The sequence below is a fragment of the Macaca nemestrina genome, chromosome 14, assembly GCF_043159975.1.
Source record: "Macaca nemestrina isolate mMacNem1 chromosome 14, mMacNem.hap1, whole genome shotgun sequence".
In the NCBI taxonomy this organism is placed as follows: Eukaryota; Metazoa; Chordata; class Mammalia; order Primates; family Cercopithecidae; genus Macaca; species Macaca nemestrina.
The window spans coordinates 18445112-18462729 of record NC_092138.1 but is presented as its reverse complement, the minus strand read 5'-3'; the positions used below and the strand labels follow the sequence as shown (position 1 = coordinate 18462729).

Genomic DNA, 17618 nt, shown 5'->3' with positions numbered 1-17618 from the left:
CTTTCTTTCATATTATCCTAATTTTTATAATTTAAAAATGTTATTTTAAAAAGTCAATACATATTGAACTTTGTACACTTTCAAAAGCAGGATGCTAAATTTTAAAATCCTCTTGTTATTCTGAAAGAGTTGCTTTATGTATTTTGGGCATTGCAAACTTGTCTTGTGAAAGAGCTTTTCTTGGAAAATATTAAAAAGTAAAATTAAATTGTGTGGCGCCTTCATTGGCTTGATGTGAAAGAATGGATAGAGGGTGAGCTGGGAGGATGAAAATGAAATCTGTGGAGCTACAAAGGAAATTGATGTAAAATCCTTGTACTGGTCCCCTGAGGCTACTTAGTTGGGTCTTACCAAGAACTATCACCGTTACTTCCAAAATTTGTACAGAGTAAATGAGCCTGACAGGAGGATGTGATAAGGTTCAACATTGGGTCTTGAAATCTAGCAATTAGTTCAGTAGCAAAAAAAAAAGATAATGATTAGTCAGAAAGCACTGAGAGATATGACTCAAACAGCCTTCTTTTTGTGCAGGAGACTGAATAATAAAATGGTTTGGCTTAAATTTCCTAGACAGAAGAATAAGAGCACGTATATATATATCTCTATATATACACACACAAATATACATACATATATGTAAAACATTGTTTGGCAATAATAATTTCTCTAGGAAATATTTATTTTTGGTGATCTCCTAGTGGAAGTGCTTCAGGTCTCATCAGCCATTTCAGAATAGGTATGTGTTTGCCTGCTGGGAAAAAGACAAGGGAAGACTTACTGCTTTTCATTTCTTATTTATGGTCAAGGTGGATGTCATTACTTTCTAAGTTGAGAAAACATGGAATGAGCACATACTATTAGGCCTTCACTATTTATGGATTCCTTTTTGGGTATAGTTATTTTCCGCATGCTCAGAACATCCCCAGATAGTATCTTTAAAAGATGGCTGTTGGACAATAAAGGCAATCTGATGAATAGTATTTGAAAACAAAAAGTTGGAAAAAAATGAGACGTTGCTTACACTGAGGACTTTTAATTTCAGATACTGTTTTACTTTGCATGGTATTTGGTTATGTCAATATTAGCATTATAGTATAGTCTGAATGGTCTGTTGAAATTAAATTCTTATTTTGGCATCTTTGCCATTTCTGTTTAGATTAGTAATGTAAATATCTTCTGCTTAAACAAAATCTGTTCAGTCTGATGGATGGACTTCTCTTAGTTCTACCTTACAGGAATAAATTACATGAGAGATACTGTTTGTTAATTATCTCATTACATTTCCTTTGAGGTCTGGATCTTGTATGTGTCTCTTTCTTTGTGCACATCCCACCCTCCAAAATTAATTAGTGTCTTTTTAAAGATTGGAGCAGTTGATTAATTTAGTCCCTTTATTTCTCCTTCTGTATCTTGTTTACCCTAACCACTTAGTTTCCAGGTCTCCCTGTACCATCTACATTTCTAAGAAGCACATAGCTTGTATTTGGCTGTATGTATTTCTTTTTCAAGGGGGTATATGAGATCCCTTAATTTTACACATTTTATACCACTATAATTCTGTCATCTTCTTGTCCAGCTGGCCTCAAATGCCATCCATTTAAAATTGAGAACAGTACATTTTCCCTTTTTTTCTTTTGCTTTTAAATTCAATCATATCAAGAATCCTGAGGGCAGTTTATCACATTATGAAATACAGACAGCCCTGCAAACCACCTACTTATTATATTTTCTTTCTTTCTCCCCCTTAAGCATAGAGGCATATCTGTCTTTATTTGTTTTCCTAGGCAGACAGCCTTAGTTCCTCTTAGCCTCTCTTCCAGATGTACTCGCTGGATACCCTTGTAATGGAAAGCAGCAATAATGCAGGGAAGTTGCCCTGCGGCATAATTGGGCCTAGTTCTCAAGATCGGGTTAGGTTTATTCACTTATTAGATTTGTGTCTCGAAGGGTTCAAGAGTAGGAGTCCCGGGAGTCCTTGGAAGTACCCTAGTAATTGGTGGCCCTGATATTTGAAACCTTTGTGTATTTTTTGGTTAACGTTCCTGTTCTTCTTGGCTGCTGCTAGCCACAGAATATTTATTTTTAGAGAAATTTTTCATTGGAACAGAAAATGATGGTTGTGATGGAGTCATGACTCTGTGACTTAGCAAATTGATAAAAGGATAAAAGTATGAAGTGAAGACAAACAGGGTGGAGGTCGGTATTCTCCCTCCTCCCCTTCCTATGTGATGCTCATCATCAGTCACCCTGTGTTGATTCTGATAGAGAACTATAAAATGAAACCTATGGGGAATTTGTCATTCCGAAATGAAAGCTAATGTAATTAGTACCAATTAAAGTACATTTAGTAAATTGGATTTAATCTTAATTAAGCCTGCATAATGTTGCCAATTTTTAACAATTATGTTTGAGAACATAATTAATTTAAATTTTGGTAACTGAGTAAATAGCATTAGTCTGGTAGAATTAGTGGATTTTTTTTTTTAAAGGGGAACTTGGTGACATGACTTGGAATTGGAGCATAAAATATGAATCTAAATTTCTGGTAATCTTTAGGATTGATAGAGCTAAGCAGATGAAGCAAAAAAAAAAAAAAAAAAAAACCCAGAAAAGTTAGGATGGAGTATTCTAGGCTATAATGGGAATTAATGCTGTGCCACTGTCTCAAGTTCTAGCATAAAAGTGAAGATGACAAATAGGACATGGTTAGAAATGGCACATGTTTTAGTGTGACGTCTTCAAAATGGAATTTTTAAAAATGAAAGAACATAGGCCTTTATCCCCTAAGGATTTCCCTAAGTGTGCGGTTTTTGTTTTTTGTTTTGTGTGAGACAACTGACCCAGGGTTTAGTTGTTAAGTTTTTCTGCCGATTGTTCTTCTTTGTAAATACAGTGTGACTTCTAAATGGGTCGGTGGTGATGGGGGCAGTGGGATGATGCGTGGAGTTGCTGGCGTTACTACATGCTGCTTGTTCCCATGTTTCACCTGTAATGCTGTCATTGAAGTCCTCACTGAGGGACTCTTGACAGCAGTGGTTGCCATTCTAAAAAGTGAGTATTGGATGTAGATTAGGAACAGTAGGTGTGTGAATTAAACCTATAGGAACTATACATGGCGATGAACATGCCACCTTTTGAAAAGCGGAGAATGAGAACATCTATGCCTTCCTTATAGTTAATATTCTACAGTGTGAAAGCCTCTTCATTTGAATTTTAGTAATCATTAGGAAATTTTAGAAATCTGAAACACATGGAATCTAAAAGTAAGTACTGCACATTTATGTATGTTTTATATGTGGGTATTTTTATATGTGTGTGTATTTGTGTGTGTGTGTGTATATATATATATATATTTAATCAAAGCAAGAAAACTCCTGTTTCACTTAAAGCCATGTAAATTTTATTACGAGACTTGGGCCACAACCATTTGAGTGCTGCTAAAATATTAATTGAATAGAAATGAAAGGGCCTTGCCAACTGATAGGATATCATAATCATAGCCTCTTTGGTCGATGGTAAATGATGATAAATGACATTAGGAACCTTTTAGCAAACTGTAATAACTACAAGGAGGGAAGCAGTATGGATTTGCATTATATCTGATACCCTCTAGTACCAAGTGGATTGCCAATACTGCTTGTTTAGCATTTTCTAAGGGCAATAAGATATTGATTTCTGACTTACAAGGAACAGCTCTATTTTCACCATTGAAAAGTATTGCAGGTTGTTAAGAAGAAATTGACTTGAAGAGGCCGACTGCTGCCCATCATGGAGCAAATAAAGCAAAACTGCCGAAGCATGGTGGAGCAGCGAGACGGGCCCTCAGCAATTTGTTGCTATTAATTTACCATGCTCGACAGCAAATCAATCGGCATCTACTTCATCTGCTGGAGAAAATGCTGTCCAGGGCAGATAAAAGGCTCGGCATGGTACAGAGAATAGACTGGATTGGCCAAAAGCAGGCTGCAGTTAATGTGTAAATAAGTGAAATCAAGGCCACTGTTGCAGAGGAAGCTGTTGTTAATTAGGCTGGTGTTTTTTAGTGAACTATTTTAGAAAGCAGCTAGGATTTGGAGAGTAAGAAGAGATTTATTGAGATTGAAGTAATATATGACTGGCATGACATTCTAGCCTTGAGTGTACTTGATTCTAGGGTGCAGTAAATTTATTTGGGGACACTGCTTGCTGTGGAGTTCGTCGAAAAAGTTCGGTTTAGACCAAATTTCCCTTATAACTTTTTTTTTTGAACCTTGCCAGTTTTTTGCACATCTTCCGTCTTATTGTGTACTCTTAGATTTAGAAGAGTAGATGGAGGAGTAGGTGTTTTTGTATGGAGGCACAAATGTGTCTGTTGTATTCTCACCCAGTGCTTTTTTTTTTTTCAGAGATAGGTATAATTGAACTCTTGTATAATAATGAGAGTGGACTATCATCGAAGATGGGGCGTTCTAGCTGAAAGTAACTAGTAAACCAAGGAAGATTTTGCTGACAGAACTTTATCTTGCTTCATAAACATTAGGAAATAACAATCTAGAGGGCCTGAATAGTGGGTGGATACTACTAGACTATAACATCTCAAAGATTGCAAGTGAAATTTTGATGCCTGCATAAACTTCAGATGCAATTATAAGATCATGTGTGTGGGGGTGGGAAGGATTCTTTTGTTTTTGGTTTTCATTAAGGTATAAAGCCACCTTTTCTAATTTAAGATTATTTACACTCTGATAATATTCCACAGTGAATGTTAACGGAGTGGAGGGTATTGGTGGTTCCCCCCCGCCCTTACTTCTCATTTGGGCATTTTAAAATAGGAGGCCAACTTCATTTACTCCTGTTTAGTAAATCTAAATGAGTGTGGGTTTTAAATTAGATTTTTTCCCAAAATCCTTCAGAGGCTCTAGCTTTAGGGCAGTTGATAAGTAAGTGGAAGCACCTTGGGCAGGACCCAATGAGCTGTCGTTTTACTTATCACAGCACCTGCACTGGAAGCAGATCTAGAGGATGAAATTTAACCTGTTAGGGTGTGTGTTAACCTGTTAGGGTGTGTGTATGTTTTAGGGTACGTGTTTTCCGAATGCTGTGGGGAGTTCCCTTTTTCCTTCTGCTATGATGGATTCTTTTGTCTTTCTAGAGATATCATAGGAGGATATCTGTGGATTTTTCACCTAAGGCAGTGATTCTTAAGTGAAATTGGAATTTCCTTTCAATAGAAGTAAACGTTTATTATATACCTGGCTTGCGCTTACCACTGATCTGGGCACACTGCCAAAATTCTTATCTTTAGTTCTCATAATGATCCTAAGAGAGGGATTATATCCATTCAAAAGTTGATTAAACAGGGTCAGCTCTGCACAAGGTGATATAGCTAATAGTTGGTGGATTCAGGACTTCAAATAAATTTACCTGGGAGGATATCTCCAGGGAGATGGGTTTGCCATGGGTTAGAGATTCAGGCCCCAGTTCATTCCTGGAATAGAGAGTCCCTGAACTTTAGGCTCATACGCAGAACCTCTTGAGTTGGGAGATTCTCTGCAACTGCCTAGAGTGCATGGATGGCTCAGCCTGCCCTCTGCATCCAGACTGCTTTCAGTGGGTGAGAGGGTGAGGTTGCTTTCACTTGGAATCTCCTACAGAAGGGCTAGGAGAGCTGCTTGCTTATCAAGATGGAATTTGCTTCCTCCCTAGGCAACCTATTTCTCATTTGTTTACAAACTTGTTCTTCTCTTTAACTTTTATCTTTTCCTGTGGCTTATGAGAGTGCCTACAGACAAGGGGCTGTTTGTTAATCACCATCTTGTGAGCTTTCGAAGGGGGAAGCTGGGAGGGGAAAATGTGATGTTTTGTAGCCTCTTTGTAGTTTAGAAAGAGGTTCATAGATGCAGGAAATCACACAACTCAGTTTTAAATGAAGGCAGATGTTTTGCTTTTACTGTTAAAGGAATTTCTTTGCAGCATTCAAACAAAAGGATAGTTCCTTTTCACTGCCCCTTAATCCCTGCTGGATATTGTTTATTTTTATGTATTATTTTGATGGGCAAAGTTCTTTGTATCTAGGTATATATCACTTTGAGCTCTCTAGGACTGATGGACCGGACTAGTGAGCTACATCTCTAGGTGCTGTTGCAGCATTGGTGAAGGAGACAGTACAGGCACCAGCCCATTGTTCTTCACATTCTTCATTTAATCTTTGCTTTCCTAGAATATGTCTTTTTTATTTCTTCTTCTTTTTTTCTTGTGCTATAAGATAGGTAGAGGAAACCAGTTGGGAATTAAAAGTTTAAAAAATGCATTTATAAGTTATTTGTGTTTGTTTTTAATGTGGCTTTTTTTTTTTTTTTTTTTTTTGCCTTTGATATGATTTGATGGTTTGGTTTACCACTTCTGGACAGCAATAATGTATTTGGTGGTTAGAGGAAAGAGGGACAGGGATGTGAGTTCTAGAAGGCTCTTTCTTGATCCCTCTGCACACCCTCTTAAGATGACTTCAGCGTTCCAGCAGTGGTGGTAGATTCAGTAGTCCTATACTGGCTAAGTTATTACCAGTTTTGTAAGCCGGGCTGTTGGAGAGAAGCAGGGGGCAGCACATTTAGGCGTGGGCAATGGAGTATTTACACTGGTAATGACAGTTTGCAAGGCTTAGGACTTGTTCGAAGTAAGTACAGTGTGAAGAGTTTATGAAATTATTACTCTAAAGGGGAAGGGCCTCAGAAGTTTTAGTCAAAAGCAAAAGTTAGAGCTGTTTTGCCTTTGCCTTCGTAATAGCTGTCAGTGGTAGTTGTTTTGTATCTGTGAAGAGGGATTTAGCTGGCATTCATCACCACAAATCTATATACTCTGTCTGTTTTCATGGGAACTGACCCAGCATTTATGCCAGGCTCTTGCTATTTCTATATGATTGAGCTAAAACTTATCCGTGGAGAGCTGCACTGTGTAACCCTTATTCCATCCAGGGGTGACACATGGGCAGGGTGTGGATTTTCTCAGCTGGTTCCTCAAAGAAGCAGAAGAGAAGTACTCTGGGATACCCCTTAGGTACTCTGTCCTGTGGTGAGTGGATCGCATTGTCATCTCTTTTTGAGGATTTGCCCCCATGCACTTCAAGAATTGTACGGCGGAGGCAGCTTCTGCATTTCACGGAAAGGATAACTTCTCTCCCACGCGAGAGGATGCTCTGTCCCCAACCTGGGCTGGCTGTGGTATGCTTGGGACCTCTGCAGGGCCCTGTTGCTTGCAGCAGCCTAGGCAAAGTGAGAGGTTGGGGAAGGAGGAGGAGGGATATTGGCTTTCTGATTTCTTAGCAAGCTTATTTAACTCATTATTATTATTATTGTAATTCAGGTTCCGTCCTAGTTTTCTAACTATGTGTTCTGTTTCTGAAGGTCTGTGGATGATTTTGATTACTGAATTTGAAACTGCAAGAAAATGTAACTGGAAAGAATAGTCGTAGTAGAAATTATAAGCACTAGTACTCTGTAACACCCTTTCTTTACAGAGAGCTTAAGGCATTTTATATGTTCTCTTTAATCTTCCTCATGTTCTGTAAAGCAGGTAGCAAGCTTGGATCCATGTATTTATTTAAATAGCTTCTGTCAGTGGAGTACCCAACAGTTTGCCAAGCAGTGTCATTCTACTGGCCTCCTTTAACAGATGACACTGAGGCTTAAGGGCTTAAGAGACTAGCCCAGTGTCACAGTCAGGGAGGATCAGCACGCGGGTGGGGATACCAGAGTTCATGCAGGTCAGCGAATGCGCCCGAGGTTGCATAGTGAGAGTCACTGGCAGAAGAGGAAATAGGAGGTTTCTTGACTTCCCTTCCAGGGCTCCCTTCGCTGACCATGCTATTTCCAAACAGCAAACAATGTGCTTGTTTCTGTGATGCCTTTGGCTTTCTGCAACATGAGGAGCATGGTGATGCTACTGGCAGTCCAAGAGTGTTACACTGTCATCTCTAGTGAGAGATCTGATCTGTGTTTGTGTTTGAGTACAGCTTCTCCCTCCCCTCCCCTCTACCCTCCCATTGCCTATGCCCTGCCCAAAGGGAGTCTAGGATCAGCAATACTGAAATATAAAGCCAAGGTCCACTTTTAGAAAAGTGCTTCATAAAACTGGCTGTCTGGCATTCTGAACTGTACCGTGCAAACACGTTATATTAGATACATACCTGTTTATTGCCTGTCTCTTGTGCTAGATTGTAAGCTCCATGAAAACAGGAGCTTTCTTTGTTTACTGCTGTGTAGCTTGTGTTGAGCACTGTGCCTATCGCATAGTAGATGCTGGTGCGCAATAAAATATTTGGTGAATGAGAGAATAGCAGTTAGAGCTAGCCAAGAATATGTGTGATTTAATATTTTCAAGGGTGTATTTAGGTTGCAAGATAGATAACAAATACTGAATCTCAAGCATACTCAGGTCTGTGTTGTCTACTAGTTTGTGAAAAAGTGACACTTGGAAAGAGGAAGCAAAAGCAACCGAACTTGCTGTGCCTTTCAGAAACAAGTTAGTATAGCTAAAGTAGAATACATGTATTTTTAGTATGTTGAGTCTGCCTTTTTAAAGATGAAAACATGAATCGTTCCGAACAGAATTTAAAATTCATTTTGAACATCACTATATCACGAGTCAGTGTTTAATCTGAAGAATTCTTTTACCATTAATAGGTCTGTGTACCTGTGGTTTGAATGAATGTGGGACAATATCGATCTTGACTATATTGTGTTGTGTTTAGCTAACTTCCCTGCAAATCAGTAAAAAGTGCAAGCTTTTAGTTCTTTTCAAGGGACAAGGAATTTTGAAAATGTCTTAGTTTTTTTCTATTAGTAGAGATAGAATAATGTCGTTGAAAGAATAGTAATCATAACAGTAAGCAATTTTAGATTGCTTATCATGTCGATAGTATTTCACTTATTCTTACAACCATCTTATGAGATTATAGTAGTAGTAGTATTTGCATTTTACGTACGCGGGGGCTGAGACACAGAGCTTAAATAGCTTGCTTGAAATCAGCTAGCCGGTAAAATAGATCTTGGGTTTGACTCAAGGTCAGAACGCTGGTATGATAGATATTTCTGCCTTATTCCAGTTGATATGTTTGGAATACTCCACCATCAGCTTTCTTCCTCTCCCCAAATGCTTAACTGATTCCGAAGCCTCAGATTCTAGTTCTGGCCTTGCTAGTAACCAGCGTTGTGATATTGCTGAGTACCGTACCTTTAAGGGCCACGCTTTTCTCAGCTTTAAATTAGGATGTAAATGAACACCAGAATCTCTTTTAACTCTTTTGGTCAAAATGACCATTTCGGTTTGGTTTGTTGCTGTGACCCAGTGAACAGAAATTGAGACTTTTTTTTTTTTTTTTCGGTCTTAGAAAGTCTCTTTTAGCACTTACTTTCAGAATTTTTACAATCCAGAATTACCTAACGGGCCTAGGGTAGAAATGTATATTTATATAATATTAATACTTTATTTTTTATAAGGTACTTTCTCATCCATTTTTTTCACGTAAACCCCAATAATAAAGCATTCCCCCCATCCTGTGGATGAACATAGTGAGATGCAGATGTTAGATGACAAAGTTCTACACTTAAATTAGTAGGTGGTTTACAATTCATTGATTCTCTTATGGCCAGCGTTCAGGCTAAAGTAATGTTGACACTGAAGTAGAGCAATTTTCATAAAACATGTAATATAAAAGTATATATAAAATAAAATCTTTAAAGTGATTAGTTTTTGTACTTTTCCTTAGGCATATATTAGAAAACTTAGGCCGGGTGCGTGACTCGCGCCTGTAATCCCAGCACTTTTGGAGGCTGAGGTGAGTGGATCATGAGGTCAGGAGATAGAGACCATCCTGACCAACATGGTGAAACCCTGCCTCTACTAAAAATACAAAAATTAACTGGGTGTGGTGGCGCATGACTGTAATCCTAGCTACTCGGGGGGCTGAGGCAGGAGAATCACTTGAACCAGGGAGTCAGAGGTTGCAGTGAGCTGAGATTGCACCACTGTACTCCAGCCTGGCGACAGAGCAAGACTCTGTCACAAAAAAAAAGAAAAAAAAAAGAAAATTTAATTGTATGACTTATGAAATTGTATGAATTATAATGTGATCCAATAATTTTCTTCCAAAGATGTGCAAAGGGGCTATGTAGTAGTTTATTACCTGTTGTGTAATTAACTCCGGGGGTTACTCTTCCAGAATCTAATGTAGATGTCAGTTTCTCTTGCTTGAAATAAAGCATGTCTGTAAACTGTGACTTGCAGTGAGCTTGACATCTCAAATCCTCAGGACTTTCTTGCTTTGTCCCATCAGGGATCCTTTCCTTTGGGAAGATAAATTCATTGTAAATAAATGTCTTAGTCATAAATAGAAAGGGGAAATGTTTAATCTTGGCCTTTTTGAGTTTATAAATCAAAGACGCAGTAGAGATCAGGTTCCTTCATTAAAGTGTAGTTCCAAAAAGGAAGAATGTGGTTTTGGTTTTAAAAAATAAATTTATTTTTAATTTTTATGAGTACATAGCAGGTGTATGTATTTATGGGGTAAATGAACTATTTTGATACAGGCATACAATGCATAATAATCACATTCGGGTAACTGGACTATCCATCAACTCAAGCATTTATCCTTTTTTGTGGTGTTAGAAACTTTCCAGTTATACTCTTTTAGTTACTTTTAAATGTACAATAAATTATTGACTGTAGTCACTCTGTTGTGCTATCAAACACTACACCTCATTCATTCTGACTATATTTTTGTATACAGAAGAATATGTTTTGTTCACTGCTGTACCACTAGCCCCTAAAACAATGCCTGGAATATAGTAGAAGAAATGAGTGAATGAATGATGGAACAGCTAAAGGAATGGTTTAATTTTTTTCATTTTATTACATTTCGTGTGGCATCACATATTCTGAAGAATCAGTCACCTTTATATAAGCTTTCCTTGTATCTGAGCTCTTAGGGAGGGCCTGGCTCTATGATGAGCAAAAAAGGCCTAGATAGGCAATCAGAGAGTGGGAGTTCTTATCTCAGTCTACTACAGGTCCTTGAGCTGCTGATTGGCATTTTTAAAATTGAGAATTGGATTCATGCTTTGCCAGATGATTTATTTCTAAGATATCTTTCAACTCTTAACATCATATGATGTTTAAATGACCAGCTTAAAAATAAAATTCCTCCCTACTTTCATTGCTTGGTACTGTAGGCATGCCATTTTAGTAAGTTAAGTTTTAAGTTATTTTTTATAAGAGGAAATACAGCCAGGTTTTTTTTTGTTTTTGTTTTTGTATTTTTGTAGAATCTCGCTTTGAGCAGTGTTAGGCTGTTGTGTGGACAGCTAAAATAATCCTAATATTGCCAGTGTTTCACAGCCTAGAACCATCTGCAGTGTTGCTTTTTTCGCATTTGTAGCTGCATCTTACCAGTTCTTCTATAGGCTAAGAGCACATCAGTAACTACATATAGTTAACAGATTTTTCATATGTATATCTTGGGCAAGTGTTAGTGATAATAAGAGCAGTTAAAATTTATCGAGTGCCCACTGGATACCAGGTAAAGCACTAAATGCTTCAGATGTATTAATTTGTTTAATTTGTAATCTTTTGAGGAAGAGGTCTGATTATCCTTATTGTGTATGAGGAAACTAAGGTAAAGAGAAGCTGAGAAATATGCCCAGGGTTATATAGCTGGTAGGTTATAGAGTAGGGGTGTCAAGGCCAGGCATTCTGGCTTGAGAGCCTACATTCTGGTTCTGAACCACTTGCAATAAATGCCTCATAAGTGACTACGGTAAACTTTTTTGTTTGTTTATCCTTGTGGTTTTTTGTTTTGTTTTGTTTTGTTTTGTTTTTTTGAGATGGAGTCTCACCCTGTTACCAGGCTGGAGTGTGGTGGCACCATCTCAGTTCACTGCAACCTCCACCTCCTGGGTTCAAGCGATTCTCCTGCCTCAGCCTCCCGAGTAGCTGGGATTACAGGCATGCACCACCATGCCCAGCTAATTTTCTATTTTTAGTAGAGACGGGATTTCACCATGTTGGCCAGGATGGTCTTGATCTGTTGACCTCGTGATCCTGCCCACCTCGGCCTCGCAATGTGCTCGGATGACAGGCGTGAGCCACCGCGCCCGGACTATCCTTGTTTTTTAAATGAAAAAGCAAATCGTTTGCTGCTGTGTTCTGTACACAGTGAGCTTAAATGTTAAAAATAATAGTTGGTCTCATTTGGGTATTTTGTTTTATTTTTTTATTTTGCAAATTAACACACTAGATTAGTGGACTCATTCATTGGTTCGTCTTTTGTCACAGATTCTACCGTTTGTCCCTAGCTGGATAACCACAGGCCTCTAGATATTTTTGTACCTCTGACTGTGAGATTTCTAAAACAGGCATGGCACCTTCTTTTATAACCACATGTCACACGGGAATGTTCAGGGAACTGTAAACTTTTGAGTGCCTGCCTGGGGTGGAGGAGAGATGGAGGTTTTTGGCTGGGTTTGAAAGGTTCTATATAGTTCTGGAATTTATACGCATAATTGTGTACCTTTCTTGTCGGGGCAGAATCCGTAGCCCTTACTGGTTCAGTGAGGAAACTGGAACCCAAACAACAGAGTTCGGGAGGTACTGTGCTAGAGCAGTGGTTGCAAACTGGAGCAGTTCCTTTCCTCAGAGGACATCTGGCAATGTGATGATATTTGCGGTTGTCACAACTTGGAGGTGCTACTGGCATCTAGTGGGTAGAGTCTGGGATGCTGCTGAACATCTCCATGTACAGGACAGCCCTCTACAACAAAGACTTAGCTGGCCTAGAATCTCAGTAGCGCCAACACTCAGAAACTCTGCTCCAGAGAGAAGAAAGTATTATTAAATTATGTTGCCTTTTTATGGCCTGGAGGGTTACAGGTTGGGGGCATAATGACCTCTGAGTAGAGAAAGGCCAAGTATGAGCATTGTCTGGCTTCTCTAGTTAAGTCAGTTTGAGAGAATCCTTCAAACCATACTTACCTTTTCCGGTTTTTTCCTCCCTTTCCCATGCTGGTAAGCAGAGTGGGGTTGGTGGTAGTTAAGTTCCAAATGGAGATATTACATGATCCTTTGTTATCTTCCTTTTCCTAAAGAGGGGACCGTGATAAACCTAGGTGGGAGGGACTTTTCACACTTACGTTCAGCTTCTCATTGGAGATCAGCTTGATTTCCACCAAAAACATCCAGCTCTTTCTGGTGCTGCTACCGCGCAAGGCAGGAGACATTTTCAGTGGAGGTATTGGATTGGCAGAAATTTTTTTTATGTGGGGCCCATTGGTCGTGTCTCCCCATTGAGGTTGCTAGAATTAGTCTTACTCCTTGTCTAGGTTTTTCAGAAGTGTTGCCCTTTATTAGCCTTCCTTTGTCCATGCTGGGCATTCTCAGTCATTTCAACCGTGTTCCTGGGACACCAGTCTGGTTGGTACCAAGATGTGTATGATAGACCGGGCCACCTGAGAATTCAGCATGACATTTCTGGCTTGATCCTACCCAACTGAGGATTAGGGCAGATCTTACTGCAAAATAGCCCCTCTGCTCTTTTTCTTCAGGGCAAAGTACGTTATACTTGTCTTTGTCATGTCCCGATCACACTGTAATACACAAAATGGAACCTTGAGTTTTTTAAGTAGCGTGAGTCCACAACATGGGTTCGTTTTTATTTTTGAATGTGTGGGCACTGATCAGTGAACCTCTTTTACTTGGACTTCTTTTCCCCCCACAAATTCCACTATGCTGTGCTATGAATGTAAGTGACTGTTTTAAAGGCTTTCAATTTTGGGGGGAACAGAGAACTGTTTGGGAATGTGGTTTTACCTCTAAGTATATCTACCTTGGTTAACCCCCACAAAATATAGTCAACCTAAAGTGGCTAGTAAGAAACAAGAGCAGTTCCATAGTTGCTTATTCGCTTGAACATTTTTTGGGTGAGCTGGGGGAAGACAAAACGCTTGTTTGGGCTTCTTAAGGGAGAAATTGTGTCCCCCAAATTCCAATGTGTGCTTTTAAGCTTCCACCCTTCTCTAGGTTCTGGGAATGGGGAGGTAAACCTTTGGCAACCCCACTTGCTCGTAAGTCTTCTCCTTACATTTCAGAGGTGTCAGATTTAGGAGAGGCTGCGGCAGGCAAAGTACATTATATACAAAAACTTTCCTTTTGTAATACGGGAGCTCATTTCCAAAGGCTCCATATGGCTAGCCTAGGAGGCTCATAGTAAAGACCTGCTTTAGATGTAAGCAGAGCTGATAGGAGGGTTTTCTTATAATCTAAGCAATAAGTTTTAGGTTATTTTGCATCAGTTTAGGATGCACACTTGTGAGGTGGCATTTATGCCTTCTTCCCAGATTAGATTTACAAATCCCACTTTCTTAGATACTGGATTTTACATTTTGAGTCATGCTTTTTGCCACTTTCTTTCTGTTTGAGGCTTACCCTGCAAATTAACTTTCTAAACTGAAATGTTTAGCTGCTCAAATTGAAATACCTGGAATTGGATTTATTATAAAGTTTAAGAAGATTATAACCTAAATACTTAAACATGAAAAATAACTTAATCTTCATGAGATTGTTTTATTCTTTCATTGGGAGGGTTACTTGCCAAGAGCCAGTAGTCCTGGTCACCTCAGAGGGAATGCAAAGGCTTTCATTCTTTCATCCAGCAAATGTTAATTAACCTCATAGTGTGTGCAGGTTGCTTTGAGGGCTAGCAGGTTAGGAAAGATACAAGGCTTGCCTCCATGAGAATCTAGTCTTTTTCTGTCATTTGGACCACTGTAAACAATGCAAAGCAGTGCAGTGGATACACAGTTGTGACATAGGTGGAAGAGAAGGGGGTCTTTCTGGCTCCTGAGTGATTAAAGATGCTGTTACAGAGGAGGTGGGCACATTTTAATGAGTCCTCAGAGGACGGGGAGCACTTAGGCAGGATGAAAGGAAAGGGTAGGCTTCCAAGTGGAAGCCACAGGGACTGGAAACTGCTGTGCATATTCAGTCTGTGTTTAGCGTTTCCAGCTTTCTTGAGTGGTAGAGGAGAGAATAATTGGGAAGATAGGTTTGGGATGTGTTGTAGAAGGCCTTGAATGCTGGTGGTAGTGCTTGGGCTATAAAAAAAAGGAAAGGAAAGAATAATCAGTTAGTTGGTCAGGGGACCATATCTGTCTTGCTAATTTACTCAACAGCTAGCATGAGGCCTGAGAGCAAATGTGAGTGAACGTTGTTGAAAGGATTTGAGTGGAGAGGGGCGTGACTGGAGAGGGACAGGGTGGAGGAGGTGAAGTCTGAACTAGGGAAGTAGAACTGGAAAGGAGGAATTCCTATGACCTTGCATTTCATTGGATGAAGAGTATGGAAATGCATAGGAGAAAGGCCCTAAGACATTGATGTCTGCAGAGGGACAGAGTCATGGTACCATTCATTGATTAAAAAAAAAGATACTTTAGAAGGGAAGAACTTGGTGTTGATAATGCTGCCAGGTATGGTGCCTAGGAAGGAGGGAGTGAAAGAAGGAAGAGGAGGGAATGAATGAGTTTGTTGCTTCTTTTGCTTTCATATCATCTCCTTACTTTCATCTCTCCTGCCAAATTTATAATCCTTCCAAGAACCTCATGTGTTTTACGGGCATGTGCCTTGGTTGAACTATTTGACCTTTGTAGGAGTATAGAAGAGAGTTTCTTCTTCTTCTTTTTTTTTTTTTTTTTTTTTTTGAGGCGGGGTCTCGCTCTGATGCCCAGGCTGGAGTGCAGTGGTATGATCATGGCTCGCTGCAGCCTCAGCCTCCTGGGCTCAGGTGATCCTCCCACTTCAGCCTCCTGAGTAGCTGGGACTAAAGGTGCTCATCACCACACCCGACTAAATTTTGTGTTTTTTGGTAGAGACTGTGTTTTGCCATGTTACCCAGGCTAATCTCAAACTTCTGAGCTCAAGACCCACCTCAGCCTCCCAAAGTGCTGGGATCACAGGGGTGAGCCACTGCGCCCAGCCAGAAATAGAGAGTTTCTGTCATTTTGCTCGGTTACTGCCATTACATTTATGTAGACATAATGAAATTTGTAAATTCAATTTATTTTTAACTTTTTCATCTGTAAAGGATTTTTAACATTAGAAGTATGTACAGAATCCTCAAAATTATTCGTTTATCATTGAAACTCTTTGCTGCAGTCATTCTTCCTTCTATTTTTTATTTCTTGTATGACTTGGCCAGCAACTCTGGGTATCAGTGATTGTATATCCTTTTTAAGTTGAGAAATTTCATGTAGACATAAGGCTGAGTCAATAATTGTCTTGGGCAACTACTGTCTTTCAAAAGAAATAATTATTCCCATTGTTCACTATGTCCCTGATGAGCTGAACACTGAAATTACAATAGATGCTTTAGTCAATGCGAATTATTTGCATGTGGTTAATTTTCTTCTTTTTTCTCCCTAATGTGAGGCATATTCTGTATTTTCAACCTTTACCCCTTTTAGGCACTTGTCTTAAGCTCCCTTGGTAGAATGAGAACAGCAGTGATAGTAAGGAAAGTTAAGATGAAATTAAAAAGGCCATAGAGTACATTTTTGGTAAACCAAAATATTGTTTGGTGGCACAAAGCCACAGATCTATTCCAAAAAAAAAACAAAAACCGAAATGTGGTTTTGCTGTCTGTCATGCAGTCTGTTTCAACTGTCAGAAACATACGTTGCTTTATGGGATGTTTTTTTCAAGTCTGACCACAGCTTTTAATTTCCTTCATTCCACCCACACCTCCTACCACACACCCATGTATCTAGCACTAATTTATAGGCAATTTGAATCTAATGACATAATCATCAGCAAGCAAAAGGGTCAGCATTTGTGGCAAAAGTTTGTTTCTTGGTGTGCTAATGATCAGTTCTGTACTCTTGGAAACTCGAAACAGTCAGAGCACAGTGATTGTCCTTGTTCTTGGACTTTTCAGTCTAAGGTAGATTGAGGCCTTTAAAAGATGGTTTTGAAGTGCTTTGTATTTTTGCTAAAAACATAGTATTAAAGAAAATTAAACAATATTCAATGAATTTTAGAAAGCAAAAGAAAAACTCACTCATGTTCCTACAGCTGTTCCTACAGTTCCAACTGCTGACCAGGCAGAGGCATCCTTGTGTCTCCATCATATATGCTGTGTCTGATGGGGATCATGTCCCCCTCATGAATAAATACCAGTCAAGGTTCAAAGGGTGATACATAAAATATATAGCACAAAAAATTAATGATAAAATGAAACCCCAGATCTTTAAAATTATTGTTGACTTATTGGTAACTTTACAGTTTCTTCGACTTCTTATAGGCAACATGACCCTAAATATTTTTAAAAATCTAGCCATAATTCAGCCAGTAACTTCCTGTGACATTGGTAAATTATTTAACTTTTTTTTTTTCTATTTTTGAGACGAAGTCTCACTCTGTTGCCCACGCTGCAGTGCAGTGGCGTGATCTTGGCTCACTGCAACCTCCACCTCCCAAGTTCAAGTGATTCTCCTGCCTTAGCCTCCCAAGTAGCTGAGATTACAGGCACGCACCACCATGCCCCCAGGATAACTTTTTGTATTTTTAGTAGAGGGAGGGTTTACTGTGTTGGCCAAGCT

At 39.2% G+C, this 17618-nt stretch overlaps 1 protein-coding gene across 18 annotated transcripts in view; it reads left to right on the top strand.

Annotated features, from left to right (window-relative positions):
- The window catches only part of LOC105498726 (TLE family member 4, transcriptional corepressor), a 155371-nt gene that overhangs the window by 4508 nt on the left and 133245 nt on the right, over positions 1-17618 (top strand). The window lies entirely within an intron of this gene.